The sequence below is a fragment of the Lolium perenne genome, chromosome 2, assembly GCF_019359855.2.
Source record: "Lolium perenne isolate Kyuss_39 chromosome 2, Kyuss_2.0, whole genome shotgun sequence".
In the NCBI taxonomy this organism is placed as follows: Eukaryota; Viridiplantae; Streptophyta; class Magnoliopsida; order Poales; family Poaceae; genus Lolium; species Lolium perenne.
The window spans coordinates 215,097,875-215,122,977 of record NC_067245.2 but is presented as its reverse complement, the minus strand read 5'-3'; the positions used below and the strand labels follow the sequence as shown (position 1 = coordinate 215,122,977).

General features: G+C 47.0%; 1 non-coding gene across 4 annotated transcripts; it reads left to right on the top strand.

Moving 5' to 3' along the window:
• Positions 1 to 1,200: 1,200 nt before the first annotated feature.
• Positions 1,201 to 21,107, top strand: LOC127334820 (uncharacterized). Of its 4 annotated transcripts, none has more exons than XR_007872479.2 (4): positions 1,201 to 1,673; positions 14,359 to 14,609; positions 17,890 to 18,396; positions 18,512 to 21,107. It is a non-coding gene; the product is annotated as an uncharacterized protein (transcript). The 4 variants fall into 4 exon arrangements; XR_007872477.2 differs by having other exon boundaries at positions 17,890 to 18,692; positions 18,949 to 21,107; XR_007872476.2 differs by having other exon boundaries at positions 17,890 to 21,107.
• The last annotated feature ends 3,996 nt before the right edge of the window (positions 21,108 to 25,103 follow it).

The following is a 25,103-nucleotide window of genomic DNA, read 5'->3' as shown; positions in this document are numbered from 1 at the left end:
TTTCATGGCATGAACGGCTCTCAAGCTTTCAACCCTTATTTCGTACACGTGAAGGCAGCAGCCAGACACGCGATGAACCACTTGTGGTCACATGAACAAAGAAACAAAACAATTGCTTTTGTGTAGCTGATAAACCAATACATCTCAATCTCATTGGGAAGTTTTGAGCCCTCCCGTGAGGATGTCCTGTCTAACACGCGCTGCATTGGATGGCTGCAAGAGCTTGGAGTTGGAGAAGAGAACTTGGGTGACTGTCGCCTGCAAGATTCAGGTCCGTGAGGTCACCTTGTTTGTTCTTTAGCTTTGTTGTAGTGACAACACCATCGTCCCCTCCACGTAGATTCATCACAGCAAGATTGAGCTTGTTGCTTTGAGCTGATCGACATTGTTACTTCGTCTCCAGGTCCACACAACGGCTGTTGTCGAAATATGCTACATGTCCATCGTGATTCCTATGTCTGGGCTTGGAGTTGATGCTCAGTCTGACATAGAAATTGATCGATGTGGAGATCAGCTGTCGCACGTACCATGAATATGTCGATGTCTGCCTGGACAACGCCGATCCAAAGAGACGCAGTTTGTGCTTCCCAGGGAAAACAAATTAAGCGACCTGCTCCTTCCTCCTTTCCTTACCAATCTCTATCGATTTTTGTAGGATCCAAACATCAACAATCCAATCCAATCTCCGGTTTGGCCATGCATGGTGGCCAAGTAGCAGATTCTGTACGTCATGGCTTGTCAGCCCGGCCGGCCGCCGACGGTCGCACAAAAAGATGCAGCGGCAGGTGGTGAGCAGCCGCCTGGGAGGAATATTGTTAACAGCGGAAACCCTAGATTTTTTTTCTTAATGAAAACCCTAGAACCTGGGTTGTTGAAATACGCGTGGAAAACGCAGCGTGAATATTATATCGTCCTGCATGTAGCGCTAAGTTTCTCTTTCAATCTAGACCGTTTCTTGCTTGGTGCTGAATCCCAGCCGTTGTTTGTTTGTTGTCTTAATTATATAATAGATAGACAAAATTAATAATCATATCCTGATCGATCATGCTGAATGCGCAACCTTGTACTTAAATTGCAAGTCATTCGTAGTTCATATTTGATCAACATGTAACGTTGATTAACCCATGATTTGTAATTTTTGAATCTGAAATTGAGTACAAGCAAGTGCGTGTGGGTGGGGCGTGCTCTGAGGCTATCCACGACTGCGCAATCCATGGCATGCAGAAGCCTCCTTCCGTCTCGCTCCTTCCTCGCGAAGCAAACCAACTGCCCAGATCCAAACCAAACCCCCACCCAAAATCCTCCCCCACGATTTCCCCTCTCGAAACCCTAGCCTCACTCCATGCCCTCCCGGCACCCTCGCCGCGGCTGACCACCACGATGAGGCCGCTCCGCCGGGTGCTCCTTCCGCTCGTCCTCCTGTCGGGCCTCGCTTTCCGCGGGGTCCGCTTCGACGATGCTGCTGCCGCCCTGGCCCCGCTCCTCCTCCCGTCCCCTCTACCGCCGCTGCCCCTCGTGCTCCCCGCTGGCGGAGGGCGAGAGGATGAGTCGGACTCCACGGAGATCGTCGCGGTGCCGCCGCCACTACCGCCTAGGGAGCTCCTGGTCAGGCCACCGCGCCGCCAATCCGTGCCGACGAACATGGTGACAGAGGAGACGGAGCCAGCCGTCAGGTGAGCTCGCATATTCATTGCCACGTGCATTCCGTTCCCTCTCCTGCTGACGTGGGCATTACCCTTCGGGTAACCGACATTGCCCTATCCTGTACAACCTAGTTGGAGGCCCATGAAGGCAGCGAAGGCAAGGCGGGCCACTTGGATGGCGCACCAGATGGTTCCTTGGCGGGCAAGACAAGGAAGGAACCGAACAAGGAAAGTTTAGATTTAGAACTACTGTAAATCTAGTCGTACACGGTTAGACCTCTTGAGACCTGGCCTCCTATATAAAGGCCAAGAGAGGGGCTGCCGAAGGACACGGTCAATCATAGCAATCTTAGCCACCAGAAGTCTAAAGCTAGGTCGCCGCAGCACTTAGCCTCTCGACGAGATCTCAGCCGAACCCTTCGGCACCCCATTGTAACCAAATATTCTTATAATCAAGATCAGACAGGCAGGATGTAAGGGTTTTACCTCATCGAGGGCCCCGAACCTGGGTAAATCGCTCTCCCCGCTTGTCTGTGAACCGATGTCTCGTGTCAGTCTACAGGATTCCATCAACCCTAAGCCCCAATCGGAGGGCATTGTCGAGGAGTACCATCGACAATTGGCGCCGTCTTTGGGAAGCCTGTCGGCACCAGGCAAGTCATCGGCAGTACCAGTCACATCTGCGGCGTTCTTACTCGAGTTACCAACGCCATCAGATCCAAGAGATTCGATCCGCTGCGGGTCCTTCGAGTTTGTGCCGCACCCCGAAGCACCGCACCCGATCCCTGCAGGATCGTCTGGCGACATGGATACTACTTTTGGTGGTGTCCACTTCATCATCGACTCCGGGGGCTTCCTTCGCCTCCCTGGGACCAGCGCATCTGGCCCGAAGACCTCAGTTTCGGAAGGAGTCACTCCAATGACAACCCTAATAATTCCATCCAGGAACATACAAGAGTGCAACCGAGGAAGTTTCGACGTCACGGCAGGGCGAAGGAAAAGACGAAGGGACTCGCACCGCGATGAGGAAGAACGAACAGCAGCTCACCTTCGTCAGTTCGAACGAGGATGCCACGACACGTTATCGATCAAGGGCCGCACTCGCTCACCGTATCTATCGGCTATAGAGCAGCTCGAGGCACCATGTTATCTCCACTCTTACATCGATCCGAAGGATGACCGAGAGAAATCTAGTCACCTGTTAAGGAACTGTCGACACTTTCTAGAAATTCGGCAGTTCTGCGACGACCTCAGAGCCGAGGCCATGTCAAGAGTTCGCACAATGGAGAGAAGGGAAGGATCCTACGGTTATCCACCAGAACCATACGTACCGGAGCCGTACATGCCAACAGGAGGAGACGAGCATGTACCAACCGAGGTGTTTCCGGAACCATGCGGGCAAGTCAACATGATCCATAAAACCAGCTTTTTAAAGAGAGAAATCAAAAAATTCTCCAGAGAAGTAAAGTATGCGGAAGTTGCCATGGTCGATACACCCGAATTCATCGACTGGTCAGATCAGAGTATCTCCTTCAGTAGGGCGGATCACCCGAAAGCTGTTCCAAGGCCTGGTCACGCAGCCCTTGTTCTTGAAGCACAGATTGGAGGGTACAATATGAGCAAAGTATTCATGGATGGAGGAAGTGGCCTGAACCTGTGATTCGCCAGCACAATGAGAGCAATGGGTTTAACAGTCGACATGCTCAGAGAGTCCGACACAGGATTCCACGGTATTATACCAACTCGACCCGCTTATTCTCTTGGTAAAACATCACTGGATGTGGTCTTCGGCACGCCTAGCAATTTCAGGAAGGAAAAGATCGAGTTTGAAGTAGTTGACTGGGAATCTCAGTATCACGCCATCCTCGGCAGGCCCGCGTTTGCCAAATTTATGGCTGTACCCCATTATGCGTACCTAAAACTGAAGATGCTAGGCAAAAACGGAACGCCGATAATCGTTCATGGAAGCTTTACCCGATCGGACAACTGCGACAGGGACTTCCAGAAGATTGCCTCAAAGTTCGGAGCGAAGGAAGAACTCAACGCAGTCGACGCCGTTACAGATCATACGCAGCCACCAGCCGACAATCGAAACGTAAGATCCGACGAGTTTGACGCTGCAAAGGAAGCCAAGAAGCTGCAGGTGCACCCCACTGACCCAAAGAAGACGGTCAATACGTCGGCAGACCTTACTGACGCATAGGAAGGCGCGCTCATCGAGTTCCTCCGTGAGCGCTGGGAGATATTTGCATGAGAACCATCCGACATGCCAGGTATCCCCAGGGAACTCGCTGAGCACGCCCTTAATGTTGACCCAATAGCCAAACCAGTACAACAGTCGATGCGCCGATTTTCCGAACCAAAGAGAAGAGCAATTGGCGAAGAAATCAGTCGACTCCGCAAGGCAGGATTCATTCGAGAGCTCAAGGAAGCTGAGTGGGTGGCTAACCCTGTCATGGTGCCCAAAAAGGACACAACCGCTCTGCGCATGTGTATCGATTACACCAGTCTTAATAAGCACTGTCCGAAAGACCACTTTCCGTTGCCTCGTATTGACCAGATAGTCTACTCCACAGCTGGATGCGATCGCCTCTCCTTCCTCGATGCATACTCTGGGTATAATCAGATCAAGCTGAAGAAAGAAGACCAATAGCTAACTGCGTTCATCACCCCACACGGCGTTTTCTGTTACAACGTCATGACCTTCGGGTTGAAAAATGCAGGGGCAACTTACCAATGGTGCATGCAAGCTTGCCTCGGAGAGCAGATTGGGAGGAACATCGAATTTTACATCGACGATATCGTGGTAAAGACGAAGCACGCCGCCACTCTCATCGATGATTTGCGGGAAACCTTCGACAACCTAGACAAATACAAAATCAAGTTGAATCCAAAGAAATGTTTTTTCGGAGTGCCAGGGGACAAGTACTCGGGTACTTCATCTCAGCTAGAGGAATTGAAGCCAACCCTTTGAAGATCAAAGCTATTCTCGACATGGAGCCGCCAAAGAATCTGCACCAAGTGCAACAATTGGCAGGATGATTGGCAGCGCTTAGCAGATTCATCGCCAAGCTGGGAGAAAAAGCTTTGCCTTTCTATAACTTGATGAAAAAGTCAGAAAAGTTCGAGTGGACGAAGGAGGCGCAGGAGTCCTTCGACAATCTGAAGAAAATCTTGTCGACATCCCCAGTCCTCGTAACCCCACGCGAGAAAGAAACGCTGCTTATGTACATAGCCGCAACATCGCAATTCTTTAGCAGCGTTCTGGTCGTCGAGCGAGAAGAAGCAGGGAAAGTCCACGGTGTGCAGAGGCCTGTTTACTACCTCAGCGAAGTACTCACACCCGCAAAGCAGAGATACCCTCATCATCAGAAGCTGGCATATGCAGTATGGAGGTCGGCTCGCAAGCTGCGACATTATTTCACGGAGCACCCGATTATCGTCGTAAGCGAGGCGCCATTGAAGAACATAATGACTAACCAAGAAGCCACGGGTCGAGTGTCCCAATGGGCCATCGAAATAGCGCCACACGACATAACTTACGTTAATCGAACGGCGATAAAATCCCAAATCCTCCCAGATTTCGTGGCAGATTGGATCCAGTCACAGACGCCAGCAGCACCCGACATGTCGGGGTCATGGACAATGTATTTCGACGGGTCAAAACGGAGCACGGGAGCAGAAGCAGGGGTGATACTGATATCGCCACAGGGAGATAAGATGAAGTACATACTACGTATGAATTTCTCCCTGCCAACAAACAACGAAGCAGAATATGAAGCACTGCTGATGGAATGAAGATGGCAAAGGCATGTGGGGCAACTCGCCTGGAAATTTACGGAGACTCAAACCTGGTGGTACAGCAATCGATGAACCTATGTGACGCGGTCAGTGACAACATGATGGCCTACCGTCAGTTGTATCAAAATATGGAAGCCAAATTCGAAGGGTGTGAGCTTAAACATATCGGCAGAGCCAGCAACGAGGAAGCCGACACTCTGGCGAATATCGGGTCCATGTGCTCCCCCATTCCAGACGGAGTGTTCTACGAAGTCATCACTCAACGATCGATAAAAGAGAAAGCATCGGCGCCCCTAAAACCATCGGTTGAAGAATCGGAGGCAAACCAGCAACAAACTGCCGAAGAATCTCCACCCCCATCAGTGGAACAAGTCCTCCTCCTCGAGCCATTATGGACCAAACCATTTCTAGCGTACCTGACGAAGCAGGAGCTGCCGGAGGATTCGGTGGAAGCAAGGCGAATCGTCAGACGATCAAAGGCCTTCACGGTGGTAAATGGTGAACTTTACAAGCGTAGCATCTCGGGTATCTTCCAAAGGTGTATTGCCATTGACGATAGAAAAGCGATGTTGCGCGAGATACACGAGGGAACTTGCGGACATCACGCAGGGAGCAGGGCCCTTGTGGCGAAAGCCTTCAGGGCAGGATTCTACTGGCCAACGGCGGCATCGGATGCTCGAGATCTGGTCATGAAATGTGACCCCTGCCAGCGCTTTTCACCAAAACCGCACGCCCCTGCGACAGATCTGATGACAATACCTCTGGCATGGCCCTTTGCTCAATGGGGACTCAACACAAGTTGGACCACTGCCGAGGTCGTCGCCTGGAGGACACACGTACTTACTGGTCGCAGTCGACAAGTTCACCAAGTGGATCGAGGCAGTATCCGTTCGAAACCAGAAAGCCGAAACAACAGTTCACTTCTTCAGGGGAATAACCTGTCGATTTGGTATGCCCCACAGTATCGTCACAGACAACGGATCTAACTTTGACTCCAAAGAGTTTCGAAAATTTTGTGATGACGGAGGAATCAAACTGAAATTTGCATCAGTGGCCCACCCACAGACCAACGGTCAGGTGGAAAGGATCAATGGTCTAATAGGGGATGGCCTCAAGAAACGCCTTACAGGTGTGGCTGGAGCCTGGGTCGAGTAGTTACCATCCGTACTCTGGAGTTTGCGTACTACACCTAACAGATCAACTCAGTACACCCCGTTCTTCTTGGTACATGGAGCCGAAGCAGTTCTGCCAGCCGACGTTCGGTTTGAAGCTCCTCGGGTGACAGCATACACAGAATCCTCTTCCAACATCGCGCTGGGGATGCCGTGGACCTCCTTGACGAAGCGCGAGATATTGCTTTGGCAAGAATGACGGTATACCAGCAGGCGTTGAGAAATTATCACAGCCGACGAATACGCAGTCGAAGCTTTAATGTTGGAGATATGGTACTGCGGCTAAAGTAAGAAAGACCCTTGAAACTTGAATCTCCATGGGAAGGACCATACATCATCACTGAAGTGATACCAGGAGGAGCATATCGGCTCAAAAACCCAGCTTCGGGAAAAGAAGTTGAGAATCCATGGAACATCGCACAGTTGCGACGGTTCTATACATAGGATGCAATTGTTTTTTATTACTTGACAACCCTTAAGGTTGCTTTTTGCATTATGAATAAAATTCTAATCAGGTTTTCTACCTTTTTTCTTAATCCAGGCCTCATCATCCGAACAAATCGTTCGGGGCCCCTGCCATTGGCTCTTACTCCCATCGGGAGCGCTGGCCTAAAAACACGCTCGCGCAGTGACATTAATTAAATACTCTCAATGGGAGCTAAGATTAATGACACACAAAAAAAACAGCCAATCCAAGCCTCGAGAAAATACGCGAGTGCTGCAGTCGATGGTTATACTATCACAAAATAAGGCTCAAACCGGTGCACCGCGTGACGAAGCCAAGCGTTTAATTCCCTCGACTAAGTAGATGGGTGTCGCTCTTACAAAACTTACATATCGACTTCTCAATAAATTTGCAAATCACAACGAAGTCGTCGGGAGAGCAGGTTGAATTGATCACTCAGCCGCCCTCGACAATAAATTATCAATCGAATTAACATGATGTGCAACGCACATGTTAAATTTATACAAAACAATCTTATGCAGGTACAAGGTTATTACATTCATGGCTGGGCTCCCTGGCTCCCTTGGGTCCTCAGATCTCTCTCGAGACATGTCTCCATCCGTGAGATAATGGTATATGCGGGACCTCTAGCGATATCATAGTATTGGCCTAAACTCCTCTCATTGTTTGCCACGGCTTTCAAGTCTAAAGATGGATGACATGACAATACTGAAGCAAAGGCAAGTTCAGCACCAGCCAGGAGCTCTTTCCGCACCAGCAGTCGAATCCTCTCAGGAGACTTAAATCGGGTAAACAGAGCGGAGAAAGTTTCGGGTGCCTGATCCAGAGGGAACAAAGTCTTCCAAACCATCGTAAGATGAACGTGAAATTTATCAAATTAGTAATGCAGCTTCTCTACCCGATGCTCAAACTTCGCCACGATAACAGCCTTCGGACGATGCAACCATAAATCGTGTTTCGGGTGAGCAACGTCAATCATCACCTCGACGTTTTCATGGATCTTCTTGTTCTCCTCAGATTTATCTGAAGATACGACTGTAAAGGAACGAACATCAGTTAAAGGAACATCCAAGCTACGTCAGAAGATAGGTTAACACTTACAGCCCAAACTTTCGGTAGCGATATGAAGATGACTGAGAGCATGCTGCTCAATAGCAGTTGCTATTTCACTCTTTTTCTTCACCAACGCTGCCATCGCGTGAAGAGAGGTGATATCCTTATTGAAACGAGACACTTGGTCACGTAAACGACGAACAAGGCCAGATTCATCGTTAGTCGAAGAATTTGGAAAAAAGCTCGGCACGGGAAGAAGATGAAGGAATCTGCAGTACAACTTTCGGTTCATAACGGCATCAACATAAGTCTCCCATCGGGAGTGCTGAGTATGTATGTTACATTCAAAAGATTGTTCAAACTTGCAACAGAGCCGAAATAAAACAGGGCCAAGTCAAATTGCGATCGGTCTTATTTACAATTAATGAAGCAAGTGTTCAAGGAAGTGCCGATGATGAGCAAGGGGCAGCTTCAGGAATAGGCTTGGCCTGTGCTTCATCAACCAATTTCAGGAGCTGATTGGCACATGTCACTGCCGATCGTTTGAAGGGTTCGAGGTCAACTAAATGGTTGTCGTCGTCCACATGCAATGCCTTAGACAACTTCTCTAAATCAGACCCCATCCCATAGCCCATCAGCAGCTGGAAAGTAAGAACCGCCCCAAACAAGCGGGAACGGCGTTTCAATACCTCTACGGGCTCGGAAGAGTCGACAAGGAAAGCATCTGCCATCTCGCCAAGAGTCTTGTCCTGCTTCATCTTTGGGAAGATCATCGAGTATAGCCTCGACAACGCTCCTTTAGTCTTCTGCAGAAGTCCAAGAACTTGGACATTGGACTCAGCGGCGAGCGAAAGGGCATCAGATGTAGAGTCCTCCCGAAGCTGATGAGCTCGAGTGATGGTTATATCGGAAACCTGTGAAAGAAAGACAGATTAGCAACCAGAAAGGAAATATCAAGAAAGAAACCATGTGCCATGAATTTTACCCAATAAATCCTTGATGGATTCGCGGAGGACGCCTTCCTTCTTATCGGTTGCAGCCGCAGCCTCACGCCTGGCGTCTTGTTCGTCCTTCATCTACCGCTTCAGCTTCTTCAACTCCTCCTTCAGCAAGACATTTTCATTCTTGGCGTCGGTGGCAAGCCTGTTGGCCTCCAGCACCTGATCAGCCGAAGTTTTGACAGTCTTCCGAAGCTGAGCGTTTTCAGCCTCTAGTCGGGTGAACTGCTCAGCGAAATCTACCACAACATCGACTGTGGCATAAATCGGCTGCAATAAGGAAAATCAAGGAGATTCAGTTGGATATGTAAAAAAAAACTCGGCGAAGCAAGAGAAAAGTCAAGGCAGATGATACATCTCCGACATATCGATAATTTCTTATGTTCCATGCCACATTATTGATGATATCTACATGTTTTATGCATACTTTACATCATATTTATGCATTTTCTGGAACTAACCTATTAACAAGATGCCGAAGAGCCGATTCTTTGTTTTCTGCTGTTTTTGGTTTCAGAAATCCTAGTAAGGAAATATTCTCGGAATTGGACGAAATCAACGCCCAGGGGTCTATTTTCACACGAAGCTTCCAGAAGACCGAAGAGTCAACGAAGTGGGGCCACGAGGTGGCCAGGAGGTATGGCGGCGCGGCCCAAGCCCTGGTCGCGCCACCCTGTCTCCTGGGCCCCTCGTGACGCCCCTTGAACTGCCCTTCCGCCTACAAATAGCCTTCGCCGCGAAACCCCCAGTACCGAGAGCCACGATACGGAAAACCTTCCAGAGACGCCGCCGCCGCCAATCCCATCTCGGGGGATTCAGGAGATCGCCTCCGGCACCCTACCGGAGAGGGGAATCATCTCCCGGAGGACTCTACGCCGCCATGGTCGCCTCCGGAGTGATGAGTGAGTAGTCTACCCCTGGACTATGGGTCCATAGCAGTAGCTAGATGGTTGTCTTCTCCTCATTATGCTTCATTGTCGGATCTTGTGAGCTGCCTAACATGATCAAGATCATCTATCTGTAATGCTATATGTTGTGTTTGTTGGGATCCGATGGATAGAGAATACTATATTATGTTGATTATCAATTTATATCTATGTGTTGTTTATGATCTTGCATGCTCTCCGTTATTAGTAGAGGCTCTGGCCAAGTTTTTACTCTTAACTCCAAGAGGGAGTATTTATGCTCGATAGTGGGTTCATGTCTCCGTGAATCTGGGGGAGTGACAGAAACCTCTAAGGTTATGGATGTGCTGTTACCACTAGGGATAAAACATTGATGCTATGTCCGAGGATGTAGTTATTGATTACATTACGCGCAATACTTAATGCAATTGTCTGTTGTTAGCAACTTAATACTGGAAGGGGTTCGGATGATAACCTGAAGGTGGACTTTTTAGGCATAGATGCATGCTGGATAGCGGTCTATGTACTTTGTCGCAATGCCCAATTAAATCTCACAATACTCATCATAATATGTATGTGCATGGTCATGCCCTCTCTATTTGTCAATTGCCCAACTGTAATTTGTTCACCCAACATGCTATTTATCTTATGGGAGAGACACCACTAGTGAACTGTGGACCCCGGTCCATTCTTTATACTGAAATATAATCTACTGCAATTGTTCTACTGTTCTCTGCAAACAATCATCATCCACACTATACATCTAATCCTTTGTTACAGCAAGCCAGTGAGATTGACAACCTCACTGTTTCGTTGGGGCAAAGTACTTGGTTTGTGTTGTGCAGGTTCCACGTTGGCGCCGGAATTCCTGGTGTTGCGCCGCACTACATCTCGCCGCCATCAACCTTCAACGTGCTTCTTGGCTCCTACTGGTTCGATTAAACCTTGGTTTCATACTGAGGGAAAACTTGCCGCTGTACGCATCACACCTTCCTCTTGGGGTTCCCAACGGTCGCGTGCTGTACGCGTATCAGCAGACTAAACACTTACGTGGTCGCGAGTAGCCGATGAAATGGGAACATCGCCAGAAGGAATAACCTTCGATATTGGAATCTTCTCTACAGCCGTTCTTGGGGGCGGCGTCGACTTGGCAGGAGAGGGATTCGGCTCCTTAGCTGATGCCATTTTCTTAAAAGATAATTTGACCCTCTTTGCGAGAGGAACATTATCATCATCAGAGCTTCTTAAGAAAAATAAATGATTAGCATACAGAACAATGAAGGACAAGTTACAAAGGGGTAAAGATGCTCACAGGTCCAGGTCATCTTCGGCAGCAAAGAAGCCTGACGGCCTTTTTTTGGCAGGGGAAGGCGGAGAAGTTTCAACGGCATCATTATCTTGTTCGCTAGGACTTGATTCGGCCGTTGTAATAAAATCTTCGTCTATCTGCTTACGACGACTGCTCCTGATGAAAGCATCATCCTTGGCAGCGTCGTCCTCTTGGACATCGCTGTCCTCAAGGGCCTGCTGGATGTCCTCGGTCTCCTCGGAGTCATCATCATCATCCTCTGGTTCCACACCGCTTTCCGGCATAGGAGGATAGCATTGAGCAACGGTGGAGGCCTATCAAGAGAAGAAAGTTTGTAAAGCACAACGAAGAAAGAAGCAATGATAGCAAGCAAGAAGCAGCAAAAATTACCTCAGTCGGGAGATGGTCTAGATCATAAGGGGGACGAGCCGATGTCAAGAAAAAATTGTCCTTCATACTGAGGCACGTCAAGCGACGAACTTCATCTCGGAGTTCATCAGCCGATAGGTCGGCAGAGTTGATCCTCGACTTGTCATCCTTGCCAGTATAAAGCCATAATTGGTGGGGTCAAGACATTAGCGGCTGCACTCGATGTTGTAAGAACACTGAGACTACCTCAGTGCCGCTCGTCAAGCCTCCCGTATTCTTCAGGACGATGACCTGGTCGAACAGCCTGTCGGCTATCACCCTCTCTTCGGGAGAAAGGGCGTTTTGCCAGGACTTCTTCGGATGAGCTACCAGGACATCTTCAAAAGGAGGGAGATTCGAGCGCCGCCCAGGCACCAAGGGGTCTCGAAGATAAAACCATTTGTTGCGCCAGCCCTGTACGGATTCCTTCATCGGGTAGTCGAAGTAGTCGACCTCCTTCCTGACAACGAAGCCAACGCCACCGATGACGGGGGGGCTATTGCTATCGTTATGACACTTCACATAAAAGATCGTCCTCCAAAGACCTCAGTGGGGGTAAATGCCAAGGAAGGCCTCGCAGACAGTGCTGAAGATGGAAAGGTGGAGAATGGAGTTTGGGGTTAGCTGCCAGAGCTGAATCCCGTAGAAGAAAAGAAGGGAGCGGAGAAACTCGTGGGCAGGAAGAGAGAGACCACGGAACAAGAAAGCGGCGAACATGACAGTGAAGCCCTTCGGAGGCCTTTGGCGAGAAACGGCACCTGGAAGACGAGTTATCGTCAGATGCGGAGATGAAGCCGAGGGCTCGCAGCTTGTTCACATCGCGATTGGAAATGGCGGAGGTGCTCCAGTCGCGGCTAACTGTGGCCGCGTCCGAGGCGCTGGTGCTCTTCTTCTTGCCCATGGCGCGTGGATCTCTTGATGGAAGAACAGAGGAGACAGGAAAGGCTGGGTGAGAAGATGAGCAGTAAGAGGCGTGAAAAGTAAAAGCAAGGAGGCCCTCTATTTATGCCGTAAAAATTTATGCAAGATCGTGGCCATAACTCCACAGGCATCGTGGGAGGTGGATCAGATCTGGCTGTACACGTGGCGTCAAAGAAAAGAACGGAACCGGCGGCCGATTATTCCCACGATGTGCGAAAATCGAGGAGACGCCTCGGTCGGTGTGCGCGCACTGGTCACTTCCTAAGAACTGCCCGCGCAGAACTAGGGTGGGCCCGTAAGGTCAAGTCTTGTCAGTCAAACCACAGCAGCAATACGTCAACAGTGATGTCATAAAGACTGTCGTGAGCAGTCGAAGAAAAATGAAGTAACATCGGATGGTCCTGCATTCAGATTCGGGGGCTACTGGAAAACATCGGGAGCTACTGGAAGACATCGGGAGCGCTGGACGCGCACCCGATAAAATGAGGACTCGACGATATTCCTGTGAAGAAACGACTGAAGAAAAACATGATTGCTCAGCTCGAGTCTGCACCCGGTTGCAAGCGCCCGTGCCCAGACTCGGGGGCTACTCCTATCGGGAGCGTCGGACACGCACCCGACAGAACTTTTTTGCACTCCAGGATCATGCCCGGGGACTTGATTTTGTGTAGGGTAACGTTGTTTTGCCATCGGCAGTTAACCAGCAAAAGTTGGGCACGTTACTCATTATCCCTTGCGCGCGGAAAATATATCGGATGACCTATGAAGACTTGCAGAAAAACTTCAGCAGAGCAAAACGTTCGAGTGGTACAACTTGAGTCTACGCACGGATTGCAAGCATCCGTACCTAGACTCGGGGGCTACTCCCATCGGGAGCGCTGGACGCGCACCCGACAGAAGAAGATGATGCTGATTCAAGATGAAGAAGAACAATCAAGGAGAAGAACGTTAAGAGGAGGCATGCTTTAGTCTCTACCCGAACTATTTTCGGCTAGACACTCGGAGGCTACTGACGTGGGTATTACCCTTCGGGTAACCGACATTGCCCTATCCTGTACAACCTAGTTGGAGGCCCATGAAGGCACTTGAAGGCAAGGCGGGCCACTTGGATGGCGCACCAGAAGGTTCCTTGGCGGGCAAGACAAGGAAGGATCCGAACAAGGAAAGTTTAGATTTAGAACTACTGTAAATCTAGTCTACACGGTTAGACCTCTTGAGACCTGGCCTCCTATATAAAGGCCATGAGAGGGGCTGTCGAAGGACACGATCAATCATAGCAATCTTAGCCACCAGAAGTCTAAAGCTAGGTCGCCGCAACACTTAGCCTCTCGACGAGATCTCAGCCGAACCCTTCGACACCCCATTGTAACCCAATATTCTCATAATCAAGATCAGACAGGCAGGACATAAGGGTTTTACCTCATGGAGGGCCCCGAACCTGGTTAAATCGCTCTCCCCGCTTATCTGTGAACCGATGTCTCGTGTCAGCCTACAGGATTCCATCAACCCTAAGCCCCAATCGGAGGGCATTGCCGAGGAGTACCCTCGACACTTGCTCCCTGTTTATTTTTTGTTTTGCGGGAAAACTGCTTTCCGGGGGAGAAATGGATTGTGGTAGGTGTTAGTAGTAAAAGCTTTTAGCAGATATTGCGCCCCCTTCATCGCTGCCGCTCGGTCCGCAGATGCGACGCTGAGAGGAAAGGATGAGATGGATAGAAGAAGGGGAGGCATGAGCAAGAGGAGAAGAGGAGGTCGCACCACCCAAGTACTCTTTTCCATCCAGCGGAGGTCACACCGTTCCCTCTTCTCATCGGCGACTACAACGACGGCGGCTGCTTCTTCAATGGGGGAGACGAGGGCTGCGAGGGTGGCCTCAGGGCGAGCTAGACTCGTCAACCACCGATTCAACGATGAAGAAGGGTGATGCGATTTGGTATCTACATCTCCCTCTCCCCGCCTCTCTCTCCTCGGGTGTAATGACGGATTACATGACAGTGTTTTGTTTGCGGGTAGGATTACATGACAGATTTGATTGACAGTAGTTTCTTGGATCCTGCTCGTTGTTGCTCTGTTGTAGAGTTTTTTTTTTGCTGCTTGCCATTCATTTCACGCTGAAAGTCTGCTAATAGGTGTGTATTAACAATATTTCTCTCCTATTTATGTTTCAGTACCAATACAGAAACCTACTTTGGGCGGTCTTTAGTAAACACTGGGCATGATTGTAGACGATTTGATACTAGGAAAAACGCCCGTGCGTTGCTACGGGTGATATTTTGCCGATATGGTTATCTAGAGCCCGAGCATAAAAAATCCAATAATCCTGGCACCCGGCTGAAGGAACCCTTCTTTATTGTTGCTAGATCCTAATAAAACTTCCGCAACGTACCAACATTTACACCTACAAGCCGCCTCCCTGCCCTCCACCTTCCGCCCATGCACGACTCCGCCCCCATTCCAACTCGTCGACCTCGACTCGGCCACTTTTTCTTGCTCGGCAGCGACACCCTCCCATCCGAATCCTCAAATTTCCCTCTGCGTCGCACACCTCAGGAACCTATTGGCACCTCTTTTCCGTAGCAATTATATTTTTTTGTTCGGCACTTTTCCGAGTGGAAAGTGTATTACTGAAGTTCTGTATTTTTTGGGAACTACCAAACAAATGTAATCTTACCGGCTTTTTTTTTTTTTGGAAAAGATACATGTGAAATTTAACATTCACCAAATTAGTAAAGTACCAATACAAATAACCATATTTTTGGCACACATTTTCTTCTTTACATGGAAATGTACGTTCGAGCAGCATAATTAAGCTGCCTACATGAGATAGTTGTACTGGCCGCATCTGGTTCTGCAATTTCTCTCCACCTCATCAGTGTGTCGATGAACTACACGCTTGGATGCAAATAGACCGCGGCATCTTTTCAATTGCCTCACATTGTGATAGACTCCTACACCTGTTCTTGTGCTGGGAGTACTTTTTGTGAACTACCAAAAAAATGTAATCCTGCGTTCTTTTTTTTTGTATAAGATAGATGTGAAATTTTAAGATTCACCAAATTAGTAAAGTACAAATACAAACAACTATATTTTTGGCATGCATTTTCTTCTTTACATAGAAATGTACGATTCAAGCCGAATAATTAAGCTGCCTACATGAAATAGTTGTACTGCCGCATCTGGTTCTGCAATTTCTTTCCAACTCATCAGTGTGTCCATGAACTACACGCTTGGATGCAAATAGACTGCGACATCTGTTCTGTTGCCTCACATTGTGATAGACTTCTATACCTCTTCTTGTGCTGGGACCATAATGCCTAAAATGAAGCACGCCATTGGCATACTTGGTTGTTTGCAGATAGACTGCCAGACTTGAAGCACACCCAAAACATAATCGCATATAGGATCATATTTGTGGGTATGTTCAGTTTGGCTTAATTAGCTAGTTTCAACCAAATCTAGTGAAGTAAAGGAAGCTGATGCATTTTATTTAGGCAGAGAGCGGATATGGCCTGATGATTGCAAGTTTGCAACAACCAAAGCATGCATCCTCATCTCTCTCACTTCCTCTAAGTCACATCTCTCTTTCTTAAAAAAATCACATCTGTCAATCTCACACGCACCAAGTGACCAACAGCACCACACGCACCAAGCCACCGAACAACAGTCGAACTCTTCAGTTTTTCTCAGCGGAACAGGCTCCAACCTAAAAACTACAGAGTAGCAGCACGCAATTGGAAGGCATCCTCTCCACCCAAATTTACCAGAGACAGCTCCAACTGCCCCAACACCGACCAGGTCTGCGCCGCGTTGTTCATCTGCGGCAAAAGTCGGCAACAACGCCGATCTCGCGCGTGATCCTTCTCTCCGTCGCTCCTGCTACTCTCTCCCTCCCGCACAACCAGCAACGGCCAGGCCTCACTACCCCGGCTCCTCCAAGGCCACGGTGCCGACTATATCAGGGAGACGCATCCAGGCCTGCTCCTCCGAGCTCTCTTTCCCCTTGTTGTCTGGCACATGGTTGTGGTATCCGTAGGTGCGGGGGGCAAGAAGAACAGGGCCACTGGCCAGCGATGGGGAAAGCTGAGCGTGCAGGTTGCCGGAGCCGGCGCACTTGGGCGGTTTGTCCGCGGGTGGCGCGACCTCTAACAAAGCCAAAAAGGGTCCCCTTGGTTTAGCCACTGAGGCAGCCCGGCACCCATCCCTATGCCTCCAAAACCGCCGCCCTCCCCTTCCATGTTGCCCCAACACCGCTGCAGGTTCGAGCCTGTCACTCTCGCTCACCGGAGCTCGTATTCTCTATTAGAAGAGGTTGTCGGAAGTGGTCGTTGACCAATCGATGTTGGCGTGTTTTGCCTCGCGGGCCTCCTCTCACTGTGGCGTAACGGAGAGGCGGACGATGGCCGGTTTTGGCCCGTACTCTGGCAGCAAGACCCTATCCAACTGCTTGTGGTGCACACCGCAGGTCCTCCAGGCTCAAATATGGGATCCCAGCGCCTATCGTGAGATTCTCTCCGGCGAGTCGCCGTCTCGGCTGCTCCAGGTGCGGCGAGCATCGCGGGAGAGGACCCATATCCAACGAAGTCGGCGGATATGTTGAGCACGGTCGAAACGACGTCGAGCAGCGGAACTTCAAATTGATCTGTGTTTGATCGAAACGACGTCGAGCAGCGGAACTTGAAATTGATCTGTGTTTTGGCGAGGGTTCAAGTCCTTTTATTTGCTTCCTTCACTCTTCCATACGAGAAAAGAATTTCATGTCGGGCTGCCCATGGACGCGTGCCTGACCTGGAGTCTGTTATTATTTAGCGATCACGGGATTGTGTGGGCCAGTTTTTTTAGCGACCAAGCGCTGGGAGGAGGAAACCTGATGGTGCACGTCGGGACCGGGAGAAAATAAACTCTTTGTCATGTTGGGCCTAGAAATTTTTTTTTTGGCCTGTTTGTGACACCAGGCAGTCACCTATTGCAATTTAATAGTAAAGATAATGGTAGATGTGAGATTGATCGCTGGAGTTGCTCTGAGATTGAGAGCTTCAGTTCGGCTCGAACTGTTAATCCGACAATCAGGTTCTCTTTCGTGCCTCTGTTTGTGAAGTTTGTTGTTTCTAATGGAGTCCGAGCTAATCATGGCTTGCAGATTGCATGCCACAACCGGCGGTTTGCTTTGCACTTATCCTCCTACTTTGACATTTTCTTCTATTCTCTATTGGCAGGAATTAAACCTCATGATTGCACGTGTTGCCGCAACAACATCTTACTAATGAGGAGTAGACGGGATTTCTCTCCCAGCTGGAGATGAAAAAAACATGGAGAGCATTAGGTATGTTTATCTCTCTATTGTTTAGGTTCCCTTGTAGATGAAAGTTGCAATGTCACTAGATAATTTCTACTCAAGAGTTACACTAGACATGGCATGCTTTTGGCCTCTAGCCGGTACCCTACATTTTACACTTCTATGTTGGTGATTTTTCATTTTTCTATTACTGCCAACGGTTAATTAGCTGATCATATTTGTGTCTAATTTTCTCATTGTTGTCATTGAAGACATATAATGAGTGGTTGGCCTCCTTTCTTAGTTTTCTTTGCAATATTTGTGTGTAAAAATGATTAATGAGATGATCATAAGTAATGGGATATAGTGGAATACATTGCTGCAATAACTCAGCAACTACAGTTTCTGCATGTTGAATTACTTTCTACTTCAGGCAATCCAAGCGATGGTAAGTCCTTTTTATGGTGTCTTCCTTTAGTTTTCTGATTTACTCTCCTGTATAATTCCTTCAAATGAAGGAACAAAGAAAATATTAGTGTTGGTATATGATTGATAATTTACAGGGACATGGTGGCTTTTTCGTGGTGGATCCATTTCTCCCTACTATGTTGCCTAATTGACTTCCCTTCGGTTGCCATCACAGGCCTGTCTGTAGCTAGCTAGATCTCAGTGACACCAGCTGTATGGACCTGCATTTTTTTGATAATTTCCTACACCAGATTTATGCCTTCAAGTACAGCTAAGGTTAAGCCACACAAACTTCCGTTAGTTCTCGATACTTTTTTTGTACGAGACTTTGGATCAATATAGTCTGCAGCGATGCTCATGCTTCTTATATTTACTTCTAATTCCAAATATGGATATGCTTTTTATTTATGCCTACTAAAGTATGTGTGTTAAACAAAGCATGGAATTTGTGTTTTTTCAGATTATTGTTGATTTAGTTGTACACACGTAGTTAAAATCTGCACACATGTACTAAAACTGGATCATATTTCAGTGGATAATTTAGGTACCCATTCGAAGTCAACTTATTTTTCGCCTTGGGAGTTCAAGCTATTCAGAACTCAAAGAGTATTTCTAGTGAGTCTCTTTTCATCTAATTGAAGAAGGTGACATTTTACCCTAAGCAAATTGAACTTCATATTTACAAAGATATTAGAATTGGGCAACCAGATTCATCTCTACTTTGGTTACTCTACAAAGTGCAGATTTTCTTCATCTATATATTGGATACCTTCAGTTCTACGATATTGTATTAGATATATGTAGTGGTAACCTATGTTTCAGTCAGCTATTACTTCACATCCCCGTCTCTCCTTATTTAGTTATCTGCAAGTAATTGCTCTTTCTTGTATCGATTCCTCACAGTTCATGGGATCCTAGATGACTTGATATAGTACATATCTCGTTTGATATTAAATTTATTCCATGATATAGAGGTACTCATAACTGTAATTGGGACCATACATGTAAACTCTCTGTTCTTGATTTCTACCTTGTCATACAGATACCATAAGGTGCCCGTGAATTTTATTCTTTTGAGTTTCTCTTAGTGAACTTCCTTTGGTCGTGGGCTGTTTGATTTTGTTTCTAGCTTCTCCTAAAAGGTAAGAAGCCGATAGAAAATTAAGCTATTGTATATTGGAATTACTGAATAACTTATTGATTTTGCGCCACTGCAGTTGGTAGACTGAACAACTTTAACACAGTTTGCACATGATTTCTTCTTAATGCTGTAACATATTCATTTGTTGTTAAACTTCTTGTGAAACTTTTTGGTGTTTGTTAGCCAGTATGCTTGTTAGTAATAATTTGTTTCGCTATTCATGTTTTATATTTAATCTGCTTTCTTTATGATCTCTTCTAAATCAATGATAATGATACATTGCAAGTTCCTATTAGATTTTCTTGTTTGCGAATGCCATGTTGTGTAGTTATGATACTGGGCGCCAGATTCCCTATTCCTAACAGTTGACTCATGATAGCTATATGTTTTTAGGAATGGTGCAATATAATTTATATGTGTACTCTTGTAAGATGTAAAGAAAGTAATTTACTCAGTACAGTTCATTTCCAGTTATGTCATCCGTATTGAATTCTTAGCGCGGACACCTTTTGCCCAATGTAATCCTGTAAACTACACGAAAAATTGAACTGACGTGACTCATGAATCTGGGATTTAAGTCAACATTGCTTGGGGGTACATATGGCTGGTATGGTTCTTGTCATACTAGCTATTGTCTTGCGCCCCAAATTAGTTATCTCGGATCTATTGAGATTCACATGCATTCGTATTAGTATGTAGATACATCTGAATCTAGACAATTATGAGTCAACTAATTTGGGACCAAGGAAGTAGTTTACTTTTGGTCTAAAGGTTTATGTGATCGTTCAAAGATATGACACCTATTGTTTATGCAAATAAATGATAAAATTAAGATGAATGGCGAAGAGGTGTAAATTAGGGTTTTCATCCCTTTAGTTCTTCTTGCAGCAATCTTTGATGGTTTTTTGTGTTCAATGGTATAATACTATAATCACCAGCTTAGTTCGAATCAGGGTATCTATCTTGCTTTTAGCTTTTCCGTAGCAGATGTCCCTGTGCTTTTTTATTTCTATTGGCAATTCCCTTTGATATCGTAGGCTTTCATGGCATGCCTGTCATCACAGCCCATACATGGGAGTTCATGAAAGGTATACTGCCACCTGCAAATATCTTGTACGAAGTACTTATATTACCCTCAAATAAATATATCTTGTATTTGTTTCTTTTTGATTTCCTTCTTGCACTTACGTCTATCTCTACATTCACACAACAACTCTTTTATTGGATTACGGACAAAGTTCGATTTCCCTTCCATGCCAGTTCTATGGAGAAACAAATGCGGAGCTGCTCTTTTTTGTGCCGAATGATAGGGACCCTTCCCAGTTGATGCAATACATCAACTATGTTATTCCAGCTTCCCTAATTCTTGTAGGTCAAGCAGCTAACCTCATGTACACCATAAACACCATTAGCTTATCTGTGCAAATTAGTTTCAGGTATCGTTTCAAACTTGTATGTGAAGTGAACTCGTGTAACCAAAACATGTATCTGCTACTTTATTGTGTTTCCGTCAAGAAAAACCAAAGGAATAAGGTTTTGCAAGTTACATAGTATTATGGAAGTCAATCAAAAAGGAAGGGCAGCCTAAATATTAACTATAGAGTGTCCAAGATAACTTGAATTGAAATAAACTGGATAGGAAAATTTGCTCCGTTGATTGGACTGCACCTGACCGGTGAGGAGGCGCCCCAAGGGGCGCCCCAACCACTAGTTATACACAAAGGGGATGTGTGCATCAGTTTGATGTAGAGGCTCGGGGCATTGTGCCCTTTTTTTTGATGTTTTTATCAGTATGGAATAATATATAATATCTGAAGTCGATCATGTAGTTAATTTTAGCGAGAGCAAATAAACCGTGACATTTTCCACCATCCATGGACCCTTGAGTCATGATGGCTATATACGCACAAAGCAAAATAGGCACAAATATTCTTGCTAGAGAATTCCGAAGAAAACAATCGGACAACATATACATTTGGATTCATGTGTCCTAATATAAATGGATAGATACATTTCACTGGTGGAAAAAGGGCCAATGGTCACGGTTCGTAACGTCCATTAATACCGGTTGTGCAACCGGTATTAAACATGCGGGACTAAAGCCCCCCCCCCCCCCCTTTAGTCGCGGTTGGTTACGAACCGCGACTAAAGGTCCGTCCACGTGGGCGCCAGGCGACGGTCGGGCCGGAGAACCGCGACTAAAGGCCGCCGCAGGTTTAGGGTTTTAGCCCCCCCCCCCCCCCAAAACCTGGTTTCTTTTTAATTTATATTTTTTTATTTATTTTGTGTTTTATTTTAATTTTGAAGAAGTTTCACATATTCTACGGTACTACATACATGCATATGAATGTACAATTTCAAACAAATTTGAAATTAGAACCAAAAAGAATTCAAGAGGAATATACAATATATATTCAATATCATCGGATGACCATATACAATTTTGAACAAGTTTCCATTCATAATTTAATGCATATGAAGTTCTACGTCCTCTACATAGTGTTCTCCTTTAGGATCGACGACTTCCCTCGTGAACCATCCAGCTAGTTCCTCTTGAAGTGGTCGGAAGCGAGCTTCTGGACTAAGCATCTTCCGGAGGTTATTCCTCTTGACATTGTGACAAGGTATTAACTTGTCAATGCCTACGGGTTGTAGACTAGGGTTTAGTTGGAAGTAGAGGACAAGTAGATCTCGAAGGTTTCAGCCGAAAAGTACTCGACGATTATGAAACTAGGGTTTGAGAAACAATGAGTCGATGCTTTCTTTGTCCCTCGACTCCCCCTTATATAGGAGGCGGAGCCGAGGGATTCGTATCGTACAAGTTACAGAATCCGGGAAGGTTTCTAACTCATCCCGCAAGATTACAAATAATGCTTCCTATTACAACTCTAGCTTTTCTTAACAATATCTTGGGCTTCCGAATCTTCTTATTCCTCGGATAGTGGGCCTTCAATTAAACCCCGGGTACTATCTTCGGCAGGCCCATTGGGGATGCCTATCTCAGTAGCCCCCGAGATTTTGCTTGAATCGTAGAGTCAGGGAAAATCTCCACTGTTTATTTTTACTCGACAACTTAAAACTTTTCTATATTTCTTCACATAAATTTCTATATTGTACAGGGATAATGGTAGTTGGGGCTAGTTCATCTGACGGATCAGGTACTAGTTAACTGCTCTAGTGGCAATCCGCAAAAACCTACTTCAAGATCACGTCCCTGGACATGATCTCGGGATACTGGTGTAAACTTCGACAGGTGCCGCTTAAGGTCTTATCATTCTGTCGAGTCCCAGTCATATTTATCGGGTACCTAACGCGTCCGTTAGGATTTTTCTTCGTATCTGTTGATACGGATAAGAGTAGCAAACCGACGTCAGAGACGGCGCCACGCCACACAGAACGGATCTGGGGTCTTACCTTCGCAAATTTGCGGCATTCAGAAATTGATCGCAACTTTGGCGTTCTGAGAATATATTGTCGAGTGCTTATTCGGCTGTTGGAATGGCACATTTTATTGAGTCAACGGATGACTTATATTGCTCTCCCGATGGGAGTATATGCAGAGTTATTTATAACTCGAAATATACTCTTTTGCTCTTCTATCTTTCTTCTTCCCGTTCTTTCTTTCTTTTTTATAATTTCATCGGGCACGCGAACAGCGTTCCCGATGGGAGTAGCCCCCGAGGCTACAGCCAAGGACTTGTGCTTGGGTGTAGGCTCCCGCCTATATCTTTGCTATATTTTCTTTCTCTCCCGAAGTTTTTATAATTTCTCGGGTGCGCGAACAGCGCTCCCGATGGGAGTAGCCCCCGAGGCTATGAGCAAATATTTGTATTTGATCATAGGCTCATGCCATTTCTATTTTGTTTTTCTTGATCTTTTCATTTTTTCAAAGTAGCCCCCGAGCATTTGATCAAAAACTTGTATTTGATCAAAGGCTCTCCAATATTTTTGCATGTCGCCTTTTTATGCAGCTGTTGAGTCGAATTTTTCTCCTGCCAAGGTGACGTTATTGCTGACGATAGCCACGATTGCGAGTCCGTAAATCGTGAGAAGTCTTCTCCCGCTGCCTTGTGGGCCCAATTTATCCATTATCTTGACACGTCGTGCAGGTGGGGGACACACGTCCTCCGCTTTTCCTGGCGCACGTACTGTAACTTCTCTAATGTTAAAATACTTTTTACCCCTGTTTCCACGTGGTTATCATCTGCCGCACATTTTTCCCATCCAACGGTCCGCCGCTTCGCCGCACCTCTATATAAGATCCCCTTCTTCTTCCTCGAGCACTTCCGCTCGCGCCGTTCTCCTGCTCTCCTCTGCAAAACTTCCTCCTGCGCCCCGCAATTCCCTGAGCTCATCTTCTCCAAGCTGCATTCCCGCGCCATTGTTGATGCCACCGCGTCGGTTGATCAGACACAGCACGCCGGAATCGTCAATGGCTGCTGTAGATCTGGGAAGCGCGGAGTGGGAAAGGTCCAAAATTTCCACCCAGGACGTCAACCTCTTGAAGAAGCTAGGGATCAGCAAGAAGCCCAAGGCGCTGTGCTTCCCTAGTGAAGAAAGCTACCCAACCCCTCCAATGGGGTATCGGGTAAGTTTCGTCGACCATCTCATCCGCGGTCTTTCTGCCCCCATTCATCCTTTCCTCCGCGGATTGCTTTTTGTTTATGGTCTGCAACTTCACCACCTCACGCCCAATTCTATCCTCCATATTTCCATTTTCATCACCCTCTGCGAAGCCTTCCTTGGTGTCCAGCCTAACTGGGCACTATGGAAGCGCATTTTCTTTTGTCGCCGCAATGGCTCTCCCAATGTCGCCTACAATATAGGCGGCGTTGTTATTTCCGTTCACCCCACAGTCGATTACTTCGACGTCAAACTCCCTGACTCAGTTCAAGGGTGGCGCAAGAAGTGGTTGTACATTCAGGAGGAGAACCATGGATGTGCTGAAGACAACATCCCTCCTTTCGATGGTGTCGAGAAAATCCTTCGCCGCCGCTCCTGGGAAGCAGAGGCTACCGAGGAAGAAAAAAATATCGACAGAGGCCCTGATGACTCGCATCCATGAGTTGCAAAATACTCGCGGCAAAGAGTTGTCAGGTATCCAAATCACAGCGTATTTTCTTAGAACCAGAGTGCAGCCTCTTCAGGCTCGCAAATACCCTCTCTGGAAGTATGCTGGCGACAAGGACGCAGATCGGTTGTCAGCGGATTTAGAGGTCAAGGACTTAGAGAAGCTTGTCCGAAAATCTCCTCTCTCAGCAAAAAAGATCCTGACCCTTCTTCTTGTCGTGTAAAACCGTATAGCGCCACCAATGCACTTCCCAAGGTAACCTTTATCGATTGATTTGTTATTACCTTGCTATCTTTTTTGTAACTCCTTTTTTGACATCTTCCCCTGTTTTTTTGTATAGAACCATCCAAATCTTGTCTCGCTTCCTCCCCTTCCTGAAGGTGGAGAAGTCGATTAAAGGGCCGTTGTCACCGACGACAACCAAGATGCCCCCTCTTTTGTGAATGAACCCGCAGATTCTCAAAAATCTGCGGGA